Genomic DNA, 17,157 nt, shown 5'->3' with positions numbered 1-17,157 from the left:
ATCATTTTTAGTTGTATTCTACATGAATTGCGCACATTTTCATATATAAAAACTTTATGTAACAGCTAATTTTAAATGGTGCAAACATTTCAACAATCGCACAAAAAAATTCTGATTTTTTCGGAAGAGTTACCGCGCGAACGTAATTTTTTTTTTTTTCATAAATTCACCATAAATCGAAATATTGTGCTAGAGACTTCCAAGTCGTTGCAAAATGAAAGGTAAATGATTGAATATTACTAGAATATAAGAGTTTTAGCTTACAATTGCGTTTTTCGACCATTTCGGTAGAGTCAAAGTTGACCGAAAGTTGAAATTTTTGCACTTAACGTTATTTTATATGAAAATATTTCAAAACTGATAAAAGCTACAACCATGGGTTGTTTTTTTGTTGTATTGTGCATGAAATTGCGCACATTTCCATATATAAAACTTTATGTAACGGCAAATTTAAAAGGGTGCAAACATTAGGACAATCGCACGAAAAAATTTATCGGAAGAGTTATCGCACGAACGTAAGGAAAAAGTTTTTTCATAAATTCACCATAAATCGAAATATTGTGCTAGAGACTCCAATTTGTTGCAAAATGAAGGCAAATGATTGAATATTACTATAATATAAGAATTTTAGCTTACAATTGCGTTTCTCGACCTTTTCTGTAGAGTCAAAGTTGACCGAAGGTTGAAATTTTTGCACTTATCGTTATTTATATGAAAATATTTCAAAATTGATAAAAGCTACAATCATGAGTATTTTTAGTTGTATTGTGCATGAAATTGCGCACATTTTCATATATAATACTTCATGTAAAGGATAATTTAAAATGGTGCAATAATTATGTCAAAGTGACGAAATAATTTCCGAGATGTGTCACATACTTTTTAGTGCGATAAGAAAGAAATTCGCGCTTGCGCGCCTGCGTAGCGATTGTAAACAAAACAACGCCTTGATCCGTGAACTCCAGCATCCCCAAGGCGCGTGATACAAAAGTTTTCGGCTGGTAGGCCTATAAGTATTTTTCCGCGAATTTTTAAAAAAACTTTTTTCGAGCCGAAGTATGATACGTCCAATCGGCACTAGGGAGACATTTTGACTCGACGTTTAATACGTCCAATCGCGTAAGAGGGTTAACTACCAAACCCCTTGTTCGAAAGCTTACGACCTATCCAGCTGCCGCTAGTAACCTTCCTATTGTAAAAGGACCTAAGGTTTGTATGCCGTGTCGGAACAAAATCAATTTCCGCAGTAATACGCAATGCAGAGCTCTTGCTTAGTTCTACGATGTTTTTGTCCCCATAGCCTATAGGCTACTACCAAAGCATAATTGTTTGGTATAGCCTATAGACGACCCTACGTGTAGGTGGTGGCTGGTAATAAAGTCACTGGAAAGAAAAATTACAATTTTGGCAAGGAAAAAGTCACAGTAAAGCAAGTCACCCTAATTTATGGTGTCCAATATTAAAGTCACGGGGAAAAATTCATATTTCTTGGGGGTCTTTATCTTTTTTATATTTAGGTACAGTCTTTTGTTTATATCTATAAAACCCCAATGGGATTGTACTAAACACACCGCAAAGGTGGATATACTACATACAGGGTTAATCGGTACCCTCGAGGGTCACTATCTAAGAAAGAATAGGGGAAACAACCGACTGGACTAGCGGATCCAGTTTCCACCGTGTGTGAAGCCACCCTCCTAAAAAGTACTTTAACACGTCCTGACACTGGAGATGGGCATCAGTCATGTGTTGTTGGTGGTGAGAGCAACACCTTGAGACCTCTACTCTCCATGACGCTTTCAAAATTTTTACTAACAACTCCGAATATTTAGAAGATTGACGCCATCTCAATGTTTGCGGAATCGCTTGTGTCAATAAACTTGCCATTCCATGTGCTAAATCCGCACACCCATAGACGCTGGGGCACTTTCTTCACAAAAATCGTAAACAATGACTTTCACCTACGACTTATCCAAGGGAACTACGATTTTTGGTAGAAGAAGCGTGCACTAGATAATTATTTAAATAAATAGTTAAACGGCAGTATAAGGTCATGAATTGCATAAATTATTTAGATATTCAAGATAATTAATTTGTAAATATTCATTGTTGAAAAAGTAACTAGATTCCTGACTCAAATATCAAGAGTTTTGCTTGTGAGCAGTACCTACGGCATTCTTCGCGCTCTTCTATTGTTCAGTGTTGCCAATTGGTATGTGTTTACCCTTCAAACTGGGCATAAGACTTACACAAAACCAGGGAAATAAGTGAAATTAGCGTATCTTTTTTTTAGTATATATACATATTAGAGTAATTTTATCATTTTTGCATTACTATGACAATTAGAATTCATGGAAACAGTTTGTAAATGCATCGGCGTATGTATGAAGCTCCACTAGATTGGCAATGATGAGTCATTTTGCCGTCTGCTCGTATCTACTTTAGAAATATCTGTAATTTTTCGGGGTTAATTTGGTTGCAAAAAAGGGTTAATAGACATGAATTAAATAAACATTTTGAAGTAACAAAGTAAAGTTAAACTAAATAATGAGTAAAGCAAACAATTAAAGGAATAAAGCTTTGCACTTCATAAACCGTGTACTTGTGTGCTGCCCGCAACTGTGTTTGTGGAGTGAGCGCTTAGGAACCAGGAACCTCAACATAGTTCAAGTGCAATTTGGAGTGAATTAAAACCAAAACATGTATAATTACAATCAAATAAGCACTGTGGAGATAATACAATTAAGTTTGTTCATACTTACCTGGCAGATATATATATAGCTGTATTTTCTGACGTCCGACAGAATTTCAAAACTCGCGGCACACGTAGTGGGCGGCCAGGTGGTAGTACCCATTCCCGCCGCTAGGAGGCGGATATCAGGAACCATTCCCATTTTCTATTCATATTTTATCCATGCCACTGTCTCCTGAGGGGAGGAGGGTGGGCACTCTAATTATATATATCTGCCAGGTAAGTATGAACAAACTTAATTGTATTATAACAATAACATTTTGTTCATGAAACTTACCTGTCAATATATATATAGCTGAATCCCACCTTCGGATGGTGGGAAGAGACAGAATAGGATTTTTAGGAAACTTAAATTAAGTAGATGATGTACATCTTGGTTCCTACCTGTTAGCAAAGTAGACTCTGTGATTACTGTCACTTAAGCCTGCTTCTGCTTTAATCAGAGTTGCCAGCCAGGTGGAGACCTGTAGTGCTGGTGCGCTCTGGATGCTCTGTCAACGGGGACGTGACCTCAACGTGACAAGACCATCGAGCCAAACATATGAGGGCTACGAAGCAACTGACCACCACCTGACCAACTAACCAAAAAACCCCTGACAGTTAATCTAAAGAATGGGAGATTTTCACAGAAGATCTCACCATCAACCAAAATCACAACAATAAAACTAACCTATTCTAAGCTAAGGGATAGGGAGAGAGCTACCTTCAGCCCCCAAAAATGTGTCCGCAGAAATGTATGGCCCCAAAGAACTACAGTTCTTGTAAATCGTTCTCACATCCCGAAGGTAATGTGAGGCGAATACGGAATTGCTCCTCCAAAAGGTGCTATCAAGATATCCTTGATAGACATATTCCTTTGGAAGGCAAGAGAGGTAGCTGACGGCTTCTGACTTTGTGAGCTTTCACTTGTAAGAGGCTCAAATCAGTCTTCTGGCAAGATGAATGAGCCTCTTTAATGACGTCCTTCAGAAGAAAGCCACAGCATTCTTTGACAAAGGCAATTCTGGTCTTTTCACCGAGCACCAGAGATTACCTGAGGGACCTCTTACCTCTTTAGTTCTGTGAATATAGAACTTGAGAGCCCTGACAGGGAACAGGGCTCTCTCTGGTTCTTGACCCACGAGACTCGACATACCTTTGATCTCAAAGCTCTTGGGCCAAGGGTTAGACGGGTTCTCATTCTTAGCCAAGAAAGTTGGACTAACGAGCAGACAGCGTTGTCCCCCTTGAAGCCCACTTGGCTACTGAACGCTTGGATTTCACTAACTCTCTCGCCGTCGCCAGAGAAGTTAGAAAAAGCGCTTTCTTCGTCAAGTTCCGTAGAGACGCTTCGTGGAGAGCTCAAAAGGACTTGACATTAAATGTTTAAGTACCACATCGAGGTTCCAAGAAGGCGGTCTCGCTTGTGGAAATCTTGGTGGTTTCAAATGATCTCAAGAGGTCGTGGAGATCCTTGTTGTCAGAGAGGTCCAGTCCTCTGTGTCGAAAAATGGCAGACAACATACTTTTATATCCCTTAATGGTCGGGACTGCCAATTTTTGCACATTTCGTAGGAAAGGGCAAAAAATCGGCTATCTGGTTCACAGAGGTCGTGGAAGAGGAAATTCCTTCCTTTCTGCACCATGCCCTGAAGGAGGCCCACTTTGATTGGTAAACAGCTCTTGAAGAGGCTCTTCTAGCATTAGCGATTGCTCTCGCAGCTGCTTTCGAAAAACCTCTCGCTCTGGCCAACTTTTCGATAGTCTGAACGCAGTCAGATCCAGAGCGGAGAGGTTTTGGTGATACCTTTTCGAAGTGAGGCTGTTTGAGTAGATCTCTCCTCCAGGGCAACGTCCTTGGGAAGTCCACAAGGAATGTCATGACCTCTGTGAACCATTCTCTTGCTGGCCACATCGGGGCGATCAGGTCAACCTTGTCCCTTCTGAAGCTGCGAACTTCCTCATGACTTCCCCCATGATCTTGAATGGAGGAAAAGCGTAAAGGTCTAAGCCTGTCCAACTCCAGAGCAATGCATCCACCACAATTGCTCCTGGATCCAGGACCAGGGAGCAATACAGAGGAAGCCTCTTCGTCCTCGACGTCGCGAACAGGTCTACTATGAGGACGTCCCCACAAACTTCCATAGTTGTTGACACATTTGGTTGTGTAAGGTCCACTCTGTTGGCAGGATTTATCTTGTCGACTGAGAAGGTCCGCCCTGACGTTCTGTACCCCTGCGACGAATCTCGTCAGAATCTTGATCTGCTTCACATCTGCCCATAGCAGAACTTCCCTTGCCAGGTGAAAAAGGGATCGGGAGTGAGTTCCTCCCTGATTCTTCAGATATGCAAGGGCTGGGGGTGTGCTGTCCGAGTTGACTTGGATGACCTTGCCTGTCACTTTGTCTTCGAAGAACTGCAGCGACAGGAAGATCGCTGCTAGTTCTTTCACATTGATGTGCCAGGCTAACCTGTTCCCCTCTCCAGGAGCCTGACACTTCCTCCCCTCCTCTAGTGTTGCTCCCAACCGGAAATGGAAGCGTCTGTAAACAACACTAGGTCGGGGCTCAGAAGATTTAGGGATAAGCCCTCTCGCACCTCTGAGGTCGAGCCACCATCTTAAGTGGCCTTTCACTGTATTTGAAATCTTCAAGATCGCATTCAGATCCTCCTTGGCTTTCCATTCTTCCGCTAGGAAAAATTGAAGAGGCCTGAGGTGCAGTCTTCCCAAGGAGCCAAACTTTTCCAGCAAGGAAATGGTGCCCAGCAGACTCATCCATTCCCTCGCCGAGCAAGTCTCTCTCCCTAGGAAGGCTGAGACTTTCTCTAAGCCTAGACGCTGACGTTCCTGGGACGGAAACGCCCGAAAAGCCACTGAATCCATTTGAATCCCCAGATACACGATGGACTGTGTCGGGGTCAGATGTGACTTTTCGGAGTTGACTAAAAGTCCCAGGGACTTTGCTAAAGCTAAAGTTGACTGAAGGTTTCCTTCAGACTTTTCCCTTTCGGACGACGACGCTCTGACCAAACCAATCGTCGAGGTATAGGGATATTCTGATCCCTGAAGAATGTAACCACCTCGCTACATTCTTCATTATTACGGTAAAGACCATCGGGGCCAAGCTGAGACCGAAACAAAGGGCTCTGAATTGCCATACTCTGTTTCCTAAGACGAATCTCAGGTACTTCCTTGAAAGAGGGTGGACGGGGACGTGAAAGTACGCGTCTTGCAGGTCTAGGGACACATCCAGTTCGCCAGGTCTCAAGGACTCCTAGCACTGACTGAGACGTCTCCATCTTGAACTTGCTTTTTTTCTACAAAAAGATTGAGCCTGCTTACATCCAGGACTGGGCGCCAACTCCGACGACTGCTTCGGTACCAGGAAAATCCTGTTGTAGAAGCCTGGTGACCCAGGTCCACGACTTGCTCCACCGCTCTTTTTCGATCATCTGATCTAAAAGATCGAAAAGGATGCGTTTCTTCTCTCCCTGATAAGACGGGGAAATGTCTCTGGGAGTTGATGTTAGAGGAGGAGGATGCAAAAAGGGGATCTTGTACCCTTGCTCTACGATCTTGAGAGTCCAAGGGTCACGCCCCTCTCTGTCTCCATGCTATCCGCAAAAAACTTCAGTCTGGCCCCGACTGGCGTTTGAAGGACATGTTCTTCATTTGGTTGACTTAGGTTTAAAGGAAGCTCTTCCTCTTGAAAGATCCTCTCCCTCGAGGAGCTGCTCTCGAGGGAGGAGCTCCGCGAAAGGGTTTAACTTTCTTCGGAGGTCTCACAAACGATGATGTAGAAGGAACTGCTGGACGCCTCGAGGACTGTGCTAAAAGGTCCTGGGTCGCCTTCTCCTGCAAAATCAGTCCTAGATCTTTTACCATCGTCTGGGGGAAGAGATGGTCCGAAAGAGGAGAAAAGAGCAATTCCGCTTTCTGAGCGGGAGTAACCGACTTTGCGGTGAAATTACAAAGAAGAGCTCTTTTCTTAAGGAAAACGTTGTTTCCAAAGTGCGAAACTAGCTCTTCCAAACCATCCCTGACGGCCTTGTCCATACATGACAACACACTGGACAGCTCCCCCAGACTGAGAGAGTCAGGGCTTCTAGATTGAAGGTCCAGAACTCCCAAGCACCAGTCCAAGAAGTTGAAGACTCCCAGCGTGCACAGCAGTCCTTTCAAGTGGTGGTCCGTCTCCGAAGGAGTCCAGGACACCTTTGCAGCTGATAAGAGGGACCTCCTCTGGGCGTCCACTAAGCTGGAGAAGTCCCCAAGTGCAGACGAAGGAACCTTACACACGTCTTCCTTGGTCTCATATCAAACGCCTCCTTTCCCGGCGTGTCTAGAGGGAGGAAGGGCGAAAGTCGTCTTGCCCTGATCCTTCCTTCGAGTCATGAAGTCCTGGAGCTTCTTGAAAGCCCTCTTGGTTGAAAGAGAAGTCTTCATTTCAACAAACTCCGGTGTCTTGAATGACTTGGAAGACGAAAGCTGCGAGGGAGGAGACCTAGGAGCTGCCGGCTGAAACTTGTCCCCGAAGGACGAACGTAACAGCCGCACAAGAACCTTATAGTCCGAGACAGACGAAACCAAAGGAGGTTCCTCTTCCAATGAGCTCGCTGGACTACTATGTTCCCCTTCTTCTCTAAGAGGAACCAGTGATCGTCCATCCTGGAGAGGGAGTACGTCCAGCAGGTCTAGGCTTAAACAAAGACTTCCGCTGCTTAGAAGTTGACGCTTCAGGCACGGACTCGTCCTTACGATGATCCTTAACACTTGCAGAAGGAAGAACGTCTTGGGTGCGTCGAGCGTCCTGTGAAACGACGGAGGCTGCCTTACTTCTAACTGAAGATAACTTATGCTTTTCTTGATAGCAATACTTCTAAGAACTCTTATGGGGAGCCAACGTCTCTCGAGCGTCCACACAAGCGTCCTGACGAGAGGCCTCAAAAGCGTCCCGCTTCTCGTGAAAAGCGTCCTGCTTAGCATGGAAAGCGTCCTGCTGAGCGTCCTCGAAAGCGTCCTGCCTTGTTCGAAAAGCGTCCTGCTTAGAACGGAAAGCGTCCTGCTGAGCGTCCTGCTTCCCAGTAGAAAGCGTCCTCAAAAGCGTCCTGCTTCCCGTAGAAAGCGTCCTGACGAAAGCGCAAAGCATCCTGCTGAGCGCAAGCTATATTAGGAGAACGAGATCGGCGATGATCCGAAGGCGGGGAAAGAGACGAACGAGGAGAGAGAGAAGGAGACTGCTTCGTCCTCTTGACGGGCAGCCTGACGTCCTTTCTCCGCTTAGGCTCGACTGCTGCTGGGGCGAGTCCTCTGAGCCTTAAAGGTAGAAATCTGGTCCTGAAGGGGACAAAAGAATATTCTTCGTAGGTGACGAACTAGAAGGGGCAGGACTGAACCTGCGAGAAGGAGAGGGGCGAGGGGACGCCTCCTTCCTTCTCACAGGTACAGCTACCTGCTTATCAGGGATACGCGCCTGTGCGCGCAACCCAGTGTCCTCGTCGGAAGAGATCTTACCTCTCTTCTGAGGAGGAAAAGCGTCATAAGCGTCCTCCGAAGAAAGCGGCGATGCAGGACGTGAAGCGTCCTCAACACGAAACGTCCTTTTCAGCTGGACGAGAGTCCTCTCCGAGCGCTCCACCCCTTGCGCGGGGAGGAATGACGCCTTCGGAGGTACGAAAAACAATTCCTTAAGGATGCGCGGCCGTGCGCGCTCCTTGACAGCCTGGGACTTTGCAACAAGGCCTGCCAGAAGGGACGCCAGATCGGTGGGGAGCCCCCGTAATCCCTCTGCGGCTTTCGACATACCCTCTCCCTGAGTCCTGGATGTCCGAATAGAGGTCTCAGCCTAGAGGCATTATGGGGCAGATCTGACGCCCCCTCCACAAACACTAGGGCACGATCACAAACTTTCACAGGGCCAGTTTCCAAGGCCAACACTTTAGATTCAGAGTGAGCAGAGACTCGAGAATCAGAGAAAGGGCATTACCTTCTCCAGACAAAGAAACAGGGCCCGGAGGCAACATCACAGGTTTAGGTGAAACAAAATCTACCGGTGTTAGAGGAGGAGAAATGTTACATTCCTTACCTTTTGTAGAACTGCTCCTGGAGGAAGCCCTCCTGACTCTATCACGCTCCAATTTACGCCGATAGGTCTCATACATCTTCCATCCATCATCGGTCAAATCCTTGCATTCATTGCACCGATCATCAACCAAACAAACATGCCCCCTGCATTCCATACAAACTGTGTGAGGATCAACTGAAGGTTTAAGAAGCCTCACCTTACATTCACTCCTCACACACACTCTGAAACTCCCTGTACTTGATCCTGACATCATGTACACAGAAAAGCCAATCCAAATTAAAAAAACAGTCCACTATTACGCGTGCCAATCCAACAATCCAGAGTCGATAACCAAAAGTCAATCCAGATACTTAGAAGCGAGATAATCCAAAAATCCTAGACGGAGGTACTGCAAACAGTTGTTTACAGCACCGGCGACAGAAAAAATATGAATAGAAAATGGGAATGGTTTCCTGATATCCGCCTCCCAGCGGCGGGAATGGGTACTACCACCTGGCCGCCCACTGCGTGTGCCGCGAGTTTTGAAATTCTGTCGGACGTCAGAAAATACAGCTATATATATATCTGCCAGGTAAGTTTCATGAACAAACCACTGATTACAAGGTAAAAATGAATTTCAGTTCAAGCCATGACCCTGGGAATAAGAAGTTTCATACTTTCACTAATATAGGCAACAAAATGTTGTTTTATTTTGCTGATTACAACTGCAATCTTGAGTATGATCAATAAAGGTTACATATATATTCTAACATTGTTCAAATGAGTGCTGGAAGGCTGGGAAAGATGGTAGCTCCGCTGAGCTTATGAACGGCACCTCACGCGGGTGCTGCCATTGGATTTCGAAACTGCCTTGAAAACATATTTTACGAAGACCTCACATGCTTATTTTAGTTTGTATGGCAGCTTTCATATATCATATTATGTTGATGAAACTTCAATCTTTTGCTTAAAGATGTAATTGTATTCTTGTTTCACCAATTAAATATAGAGTGAATAGGGATGATCCACACGATGACGTTGGGTCCACTGTGGTGTTTCCCCCTAGGCCTAGTACCTAGGCGTTGTGATTTTTTTCTGTAACTTTTTTTCTGAGACTTTTTCTCTGATTTTTCTTCTCTGATTTTTCTTCTGGTGACTTTTTTACTGTTGTATTTTTCCTGTGACTTTATTCCCGTGGCAATTAGCCTGCGACTTTTTTCTGACTTTATTTTTCGTGACACTTTTACGTGTTCTTTTCCCCGTGGAATTTTTATCTGTAGCTAACTTCTTAGCCTCCTCCGTGACTTTTTGTTTGACACGGGGGGGGTGACCTTTTCCCCGTGGAATTTTTATCTCGTAGCTAAACTTCTTAGACCTATTCCTGTGACTTTTTTTCCTTTTTCGGTGACCTTTTTCCTCGAGACATTTTTCCCCGTGACATTTGTAATGTGACTTTTTCGGTGACAGTTTTACCCAGATTCGTGTAGGTAAAGAAACACAGAATACCTAGGTTCTTAGCCTATATTAGGTAGGTGATAAATTCATAAAGGAAAACGTAACTGTGACAATATCACCTTCGATCTAACCTAACCTAAACCTAGTAATTAGGCTTACGTAAGAAACCGCAGTGATTTTCACATTAATAGAACCATGTTAATTGCTTTCTTACACAAGAAAGTTTATTTGACTTTGAAATACACACAAATAGGAAACAGGGAAGACTGGGGACAGGAATTTCCACAACCTTGATGCTACGCTAATGTTTGTTTACGTTTCTTCTTCTTTTAAGTCTACAGGAAGAAGCCTTCACAACGGCACTCCTTTTCCTCCCTTTTTGGTTCATTTTTCCTTTTATCGCCACGAAAAGCTTTTATTACTTGTCACAGCACAACCAAAATCTTTATTAGTCATCACAACTAAAGGACTTATTATTTACCTTAACGAAAAGCTTTTATTAGTTATCAGAACCCAAAGCTTTCGTTAGTTAGTACAGCCTAAAGCTTTTCAATTAGACTTCACAAACAATAGCTTCCATTAGTTACGCAACCAAAAGCTTTCATTAGTTATCACTAACAAAAGCTCTCATTTGTTATAAAAAACAAAAGCTCTCATATTAGTTATCACAACAAAAAGCTGTTATTTATTATTTTGATTAATTTTCAGAGCCATTTTGGCTTGACACATTAGCAAAGCTACAAAATATTTGGCGCCTTTGTATGATCATTCTGGGAATATGTATACTAAGTGTCGTAACTGTTTACATGAAAGCTATTGTTGACAGCAGGTAGGCCTAGCCTTTATCCAAGTATACCTTCTTATTGTGGTATTTATTATAAATGCTAACGACTACATTTTAATTTGCATAATCTCTGTGCACTGGAGTTTAGTTATTTACACGGAAAATTATGCATGTGTGCGTTTATATATATATATATATATATATATATATATAATATATATAATATATATATATATATATATATATTATATATATATATAATCACAGTAGATACACATGACTTCATGAAATAAGCGAGTACAGGAAAATGATAGTCAGAAGTCCAGGCGCTTCGTCTTTACTAGTACATTGTCAAGGAACGAATGAAATACAATTGGAGAGAAAGTTAGGTAAACAAGATCAAAAATACCAGATGGTTAATTGTCAAAGGTTAAAAGTTAAAGAGATAATCCAGGATTATTGGATATCACACGGTCACAAACCTAAACATAGATTTAACCCTAACAGAAACTACAAAGTATCCGTACAGTTTCAAAACAATTAAAACTGAATATATTAATTTTGTTGCTTATATTTATAGAAATTTCACCTTTTCAGTCTTTCGGAAATCAACTAACATTGCCTCTTTTGTTCATTACTACAATCACCATCAAAATGTTAAACTCTCATTTTTTTCTGGGATGTTCCTAAGGGCTTTGTGTGTCTGTAGCCCGCAGTTTATTGACGCTGAGATTAAAACTATTAATGATTTAATTGCATTGAAACTTAAACACCCAAGAACTTTTGTAGATGTGGCATGGAAAAGAGCTAGAAAAACATTTTATTTAACTAATGACAAACTTGAATTTAGTAAGCATAACATTTTAAAATTACCCTATGATGAAAGGTTTTTAGATATTCCTAGAATTTTTAAAGCTTCTTAACACAAATGCTGTTTTCAGTAATATTAATGTCAAGAGTTTAGTAATAAAAAAATTCTCCTAAAGATCGTCCAGGCTGCATATATGAAATTCCTTGCAAAAAGTTGGTTAGTCTATTATGGACAGACCGGTAAATCTCTTTCACAACGTCTCAAACAGCACCAATATTCTGTGAGAACTGGGCAAATATCGAATGCATTATTCGTACATATGAGAGATTTAGATCATCCTATTAAGTGGAGTCAAGCAAGAGCCTTAATCCCATGTAATGACACAGTTAAAAGGAATATAATTGAATCTTGTTTCATCAAGTCAATAAGGGAAATGTTCTAAATTTAAGTCTTGGTTTATCTAAACTTGATGCCTTCATAATGAAAAAAAGTTGTAGATAAATATCAGCAACAAAATTAATATATTCAGTTTTTACATGTTTTGAACTGTAGGATACTTTGTAGTTTCTGTTTGGGTTAAATCTGTTTAGGTTTGTGACCGTGTGATATCCGATAATCCTGGATTATCTCTTTAACTTTTACCCTTTTGACAATTAACCATCTGGTATTTTTTTTGTTTTTATATCTTGTTACCTGATAACTTTCTCTCCAATTGTATTTCATTCGTTCCTTGACAATGTTTTAGTAAAGAGAAAGCTCTTGGATTTCTGACTATCCATCCTGGTATTCGCATATATATATATATATATATATATATATATATATATATATATATATATACGTATATCTATATATATATATATATATATATATATATATATATAGTATATATATATATATATATACAATTGGAGAGAAAGTTATCAGGTAAAAAAAGATCAAAAATACCAGATGGTTAATTGTCAAAAGGGTAAAAGTTAAAGAGATAATCCAGGATTATCGGATATCACACGGTCACAAACCTAAACATAGATTTAACCCTAACAGAAACTACGAAGTATCCTACAGTTTCAAAACATGTAAAAACTGAATATATTAATTTTGTTGCTTATATTTATCTACAACTTTTTTCATTATGAAGGCATCAAGTTTAAATAAACCAAGACTTAAATGTAGAACATTTCCCTTATTTGACTTGATCACGAAGTATATAAAACGTGATGCTATGTATAAATAAAGGTTTTTGCCACGAAGGAAAATTGAAAAGCGAGATAGCCTATCTCGCTTTTAATTTTCCTTCGTGGCAAAACCTTTATATATATATATATATATATATATATATATAATATATATATATATATATTATATATATAATATACACATATATACATATAACATAACTATATACATATATGCATATACATAGTAAGCGAATACCACGGGAAATGATAGACAGGAATCCAAGCGCTTTCGTCTTTATTCAGACATCGTCAGATCTACTAAAGTACAATCGGAGAGGAAGGCCTCAGGTACAAACAAGATCAGGAATACCAGATGGTTAATTATCAAAAGGGTAAAAATTAAAAGGGATAATCCAGGATTATCGGATATCACACGGTCACAAACTTAAACAGATTCTGACCCTAACCGAAATTACAAGTATCTTTACAGTCCAAAACATGTAAAAACTGAATATATTAATTTTGTTGCTTATATTTATCTACAACTTTTTTCATTATGAAAGCATCAAGTTTAAATAAACCAAGACTTAAATTTAGAACATTTCTATTATTTGACTTGATAAAACAAGATTCAATGATATTCCTTTTAACTGTGTCATTACATGGGACTAAGGCTCTTGCTTGACTCCAGTTAATAGGATGGTCTAAATCTCTCATATGTACAAATAATGCATTCGATATTTGCCCAGTTCTCACAGAATATTGATGTTGCTTAAGACGCTGTGAAAGAGATTTGCCAAATGTGAAATTCAGTCGTGGGTCATTTACCGCACTCATTCTCCACATTCAATCCGTTTCAGTATAATGAACCATCAACTGATATGCTCATTGTAGTGTTGCGTGCCAGTTTTATCAAAGCACGCTAATTGCTATCATTGTAAGATGAACTGATACTTGCAACACTTATTGCAATGAATTACCACAGTTGATAACGGTTTTGTTGCATAGCCTTTTCATATGATCAAGTTTCATATATCTACATTGTTCTCAAGATCGACCCCAGCCCCCACCCTCTCTCTCTCTCTCTCTCTCTCTCTCTCTCTCTCTCTCTCTCTCTCTCTTCTCTCTCTCTCGTCACTGTTTCACAAACAAACACACAAACACACACACACACACACACACACACACACACACTACTAGTCTTGTATAGGTGTCCAGCTTTGAAAGGAAAATAATTGGATTCTCCAGAACGAATACACGTAGCCTTCCCCCTTCCCTTGGCATTTTTATTTCGAGATATATATTATATATATATATATATATATATATATATATATATATATATATATATATATATATAAATTTTTTTCATTCGGTGCGTGACATTCAGATGATCAAGTGGAGATGGCCCAAGAAGATATTAATTAATATGTGGACAGGTCATCCTTACTGTTTGCGGAGTCTTTCTTTAGATAGTGACTACACCCCCAGAGGGTTTTTCGGCGGTCGTTTATCTTAGACTTGATATTCTCAGGGGTCACGGGTCATTATCACGAAAGGTCATCCTTAACTATTTGCGAGATCGTTCGTAGATAGTGACCCTTGAGGGTTTTCGGGGGGTTCGTTATCTTAGACTTTATATTCCCAGGGGTCATTATCATGGTCTTTTGTGTATTTTTTTTTTTCTTTTCGGTCACCCCCAACGGGGTTGTACTAAACACGCCTCTGCAAAGGTGGTTACGTATACCGGTCAGAACCCTTTAGGGTGTCACTACCTAGGAAGGTTCGCTTTTTAATGACATCAGAGTGATTCCCTGCTGCTGTTCTCTGTCAAAGCACGAGGAGGTAGGTGCAGCCTTCTGTGGGATGTAAGAAAATGAAATGTGATGTAAAAGAAAGTATACTTCATGCCGTATCAGCAAGGTTTTTCTATTCATTTGTGGTGAGGGAAAAACTGCTACCTGCCATTGATTGCATATAGAAACAAGTCAAAAATGCTCATAAGTGTCTTTGGCGCAGTCGAGTTTTTCTGTATATAATGTATGAAGCTCTCAGCTACGTTCATGAAACTCTCAGCCGTCCTTGGTGGTCTGTGTTTGTTGCGATGCCAGACGCACGATCATGGCTAAATTTAGGTCTTAAATAAAATGAAAACTACTGAGGTTGTTTGAAGGACTGCGATTTGGTATGTTTGATGATCGGAGGTTGGATGATCAACGTACCAATTTGCAGCCAAGCAAGAAGAAGAACAACAACAGAGTAGTTTGTGGCTTACTCCCCAAGCAAGCGAAAATACGTATTACTTTATTGCTATATTTTCTGACAAAAATAAAAAATCGGGAAAAGACCAACTAAACCACAATAACATAACGTTCGCCCTCTCTCTCTCTCCTTTCGTAGCGTCCTTCGGAATCACGAGGCCATAAAAAAGGATATAAAACAGCAGCGAAAACATATCCTAACTGCAGCTCTGGGCAACAGATGGCTCTCCTGAGTCTGACACATTCCCTTACGGGGCATTACTTCGCCAGGTCAGGGTAATTCTGTCACCTTTCAAGAGTTCCCATTTCATTTCTAGGACCAGTCGGGAGGTGGGTGGGTGGGTTTTTTTTTGGGGGGGGGATCCAAAGGAACGGTCCTTTCCCCAGGAGCTTGTATCCTACAGGGCAGGGAATGAAGTTAGTTTTTTCCATGGTCCGTCTATCCTAAGAGTACGTTCATTCGTTTACGAGAGATAACGAAATTAAGCGCCACTAGTAAATACGTGTAAAAAAAAATGAATAATACAACCGAAACAATGTATGACTGACCTCTGTTCATGATGAATGTGAAGGTGTATGAACCGTTTTATGTTTGGAAGTTCTTTGCAAGAGGGTTTCATCTGCGATTCAGCAATTTAAACTTCAATGTGCCAGTGAACGCTTTTTCGCCTCTTTTCTGGAGACCTCCCCACTATTAGGAACACCACTCGATGTCAAGAAATATATAACTATTACAATACACAATAACAGCCAATCGAACACTGGTATTCCAGTTACAGCTATGAAATAAAAAATTAAAGATTATATGATTTCATCTCCAAATACCCGATACCCATGAGACGTGATTGGCTAACAGGAGGTGAATTTCAGCCCCCTATAGAATATGCCTACCAATGTCAGGATTAGACATATAACTGAAAGCAGTAGTGTAAAGTAGGTGAAAACATACAAGGAGTCTAAGGATTACAAGGGAGTTGCAAGGATTAGGAAACTCAAGACCTGTTTAGTCCATCCGAGAGGACATCGTGATAGCGAGGCATGCGAGAGAGAGAGAGAGAGAGAGAGAGAGAGAGAGAGAGAGAGAGAGAGAGAGAGAGATGACTTGGCATCACTTGAAACAAATTTGTAATGTGTTTATATAAAAAAAAATGTCCTTACCTGAATGCAGTATGTCATATTCCATTGACTGACGTGACAGGTTGTGAAGCCAAATACTGAAAAAATCTAATATTGTCAGTAACCCAGCAACATATATATATATATATATATATATATATATATATATATATATGATATATATATATATATATATATATACATATATATATATATATATATATATATATATATATATATATATATATATATATGTATGTATGTATGTATGTATATTTATATGTGTGTGTCTGTGTTTGTGTTTGTGATCATATAACCCTCCCTCTCTCTTTCATTTCTCCAACTCTCTCCACCAAAGCTATATTCGCTCGAACACTCCTATCTCAGTTTTCGTTTTTTTTTTCTTTTTTAGTTCCTTCCAATTAGGCTGCAAAGACAGAGATCACTCACGGAGCCGGAGAAGGGCAAAGGAATTCTCTGTCCTTTTCCCTCGACTCTTTGCATTCTCCATGAATGGTTTCTCTGGACTTGGGGACCGTCATCCTTTCTTTTCAGATACCCTTTACGAGAGACTTTTCCTTGTATTTGGGTACGAGGCATGGGCTGGATGTGTTATGTCTCCCCTACCCTCCTGATCCCCTATCCACACCCCCAACAGGGTGGACAAACAAGTTTGCATGAGGATGGATGTGTCATGTCTCTCCTACCCTTCTAATCCGTACCCACCACACCCCCAACAAGGCGGACAAACAT

General features: G+C 40.8%; 1 protein-coding gene across 1 annotated transcript in view; it reads right to left on the bottom strand.

Moving 5' to 3' along the window:
- LOC135223924 (uncharacterized) overlaps positions 1-10,585 on the bottom strand; it is a 53,950-nt gene extending 43,365 nt beyond the window's left edge. Inside the window, exon 1 of the mRNA XM_064262846.1 lies at positions 10,541-10,585. The gene's annotated coding sequence lies outside the window, so the exon portion shown is untranslated. The remainder of the gene's footprint in view (positions 1-10,540) is intronic.
- Positions 10,586-17,157: the final 6,572 nt, after the last annotated feature.

The sequence above is a fragment of the Macrobrachium nipponense genome, chromosome 10, assembly GCF_015104395.2.
Source record: "Macrobrachium nipponense isolate FS-2020 chromosome 10, ASM1510439v2, whole genome shotgun sequence".
NCBI classification, from domain to species: domain Eukaryota; kingdom Metazoa; phylum Arthropoda; class Malacostraca; order Decapoda; family Palaemonidae; genus Macrobrachium; species Macrobrachium nipponense.
Note: the sequence above shows the minus strand (reverse complement) of the source record. Positions and strands in the feature narration are given on the sequence as shown.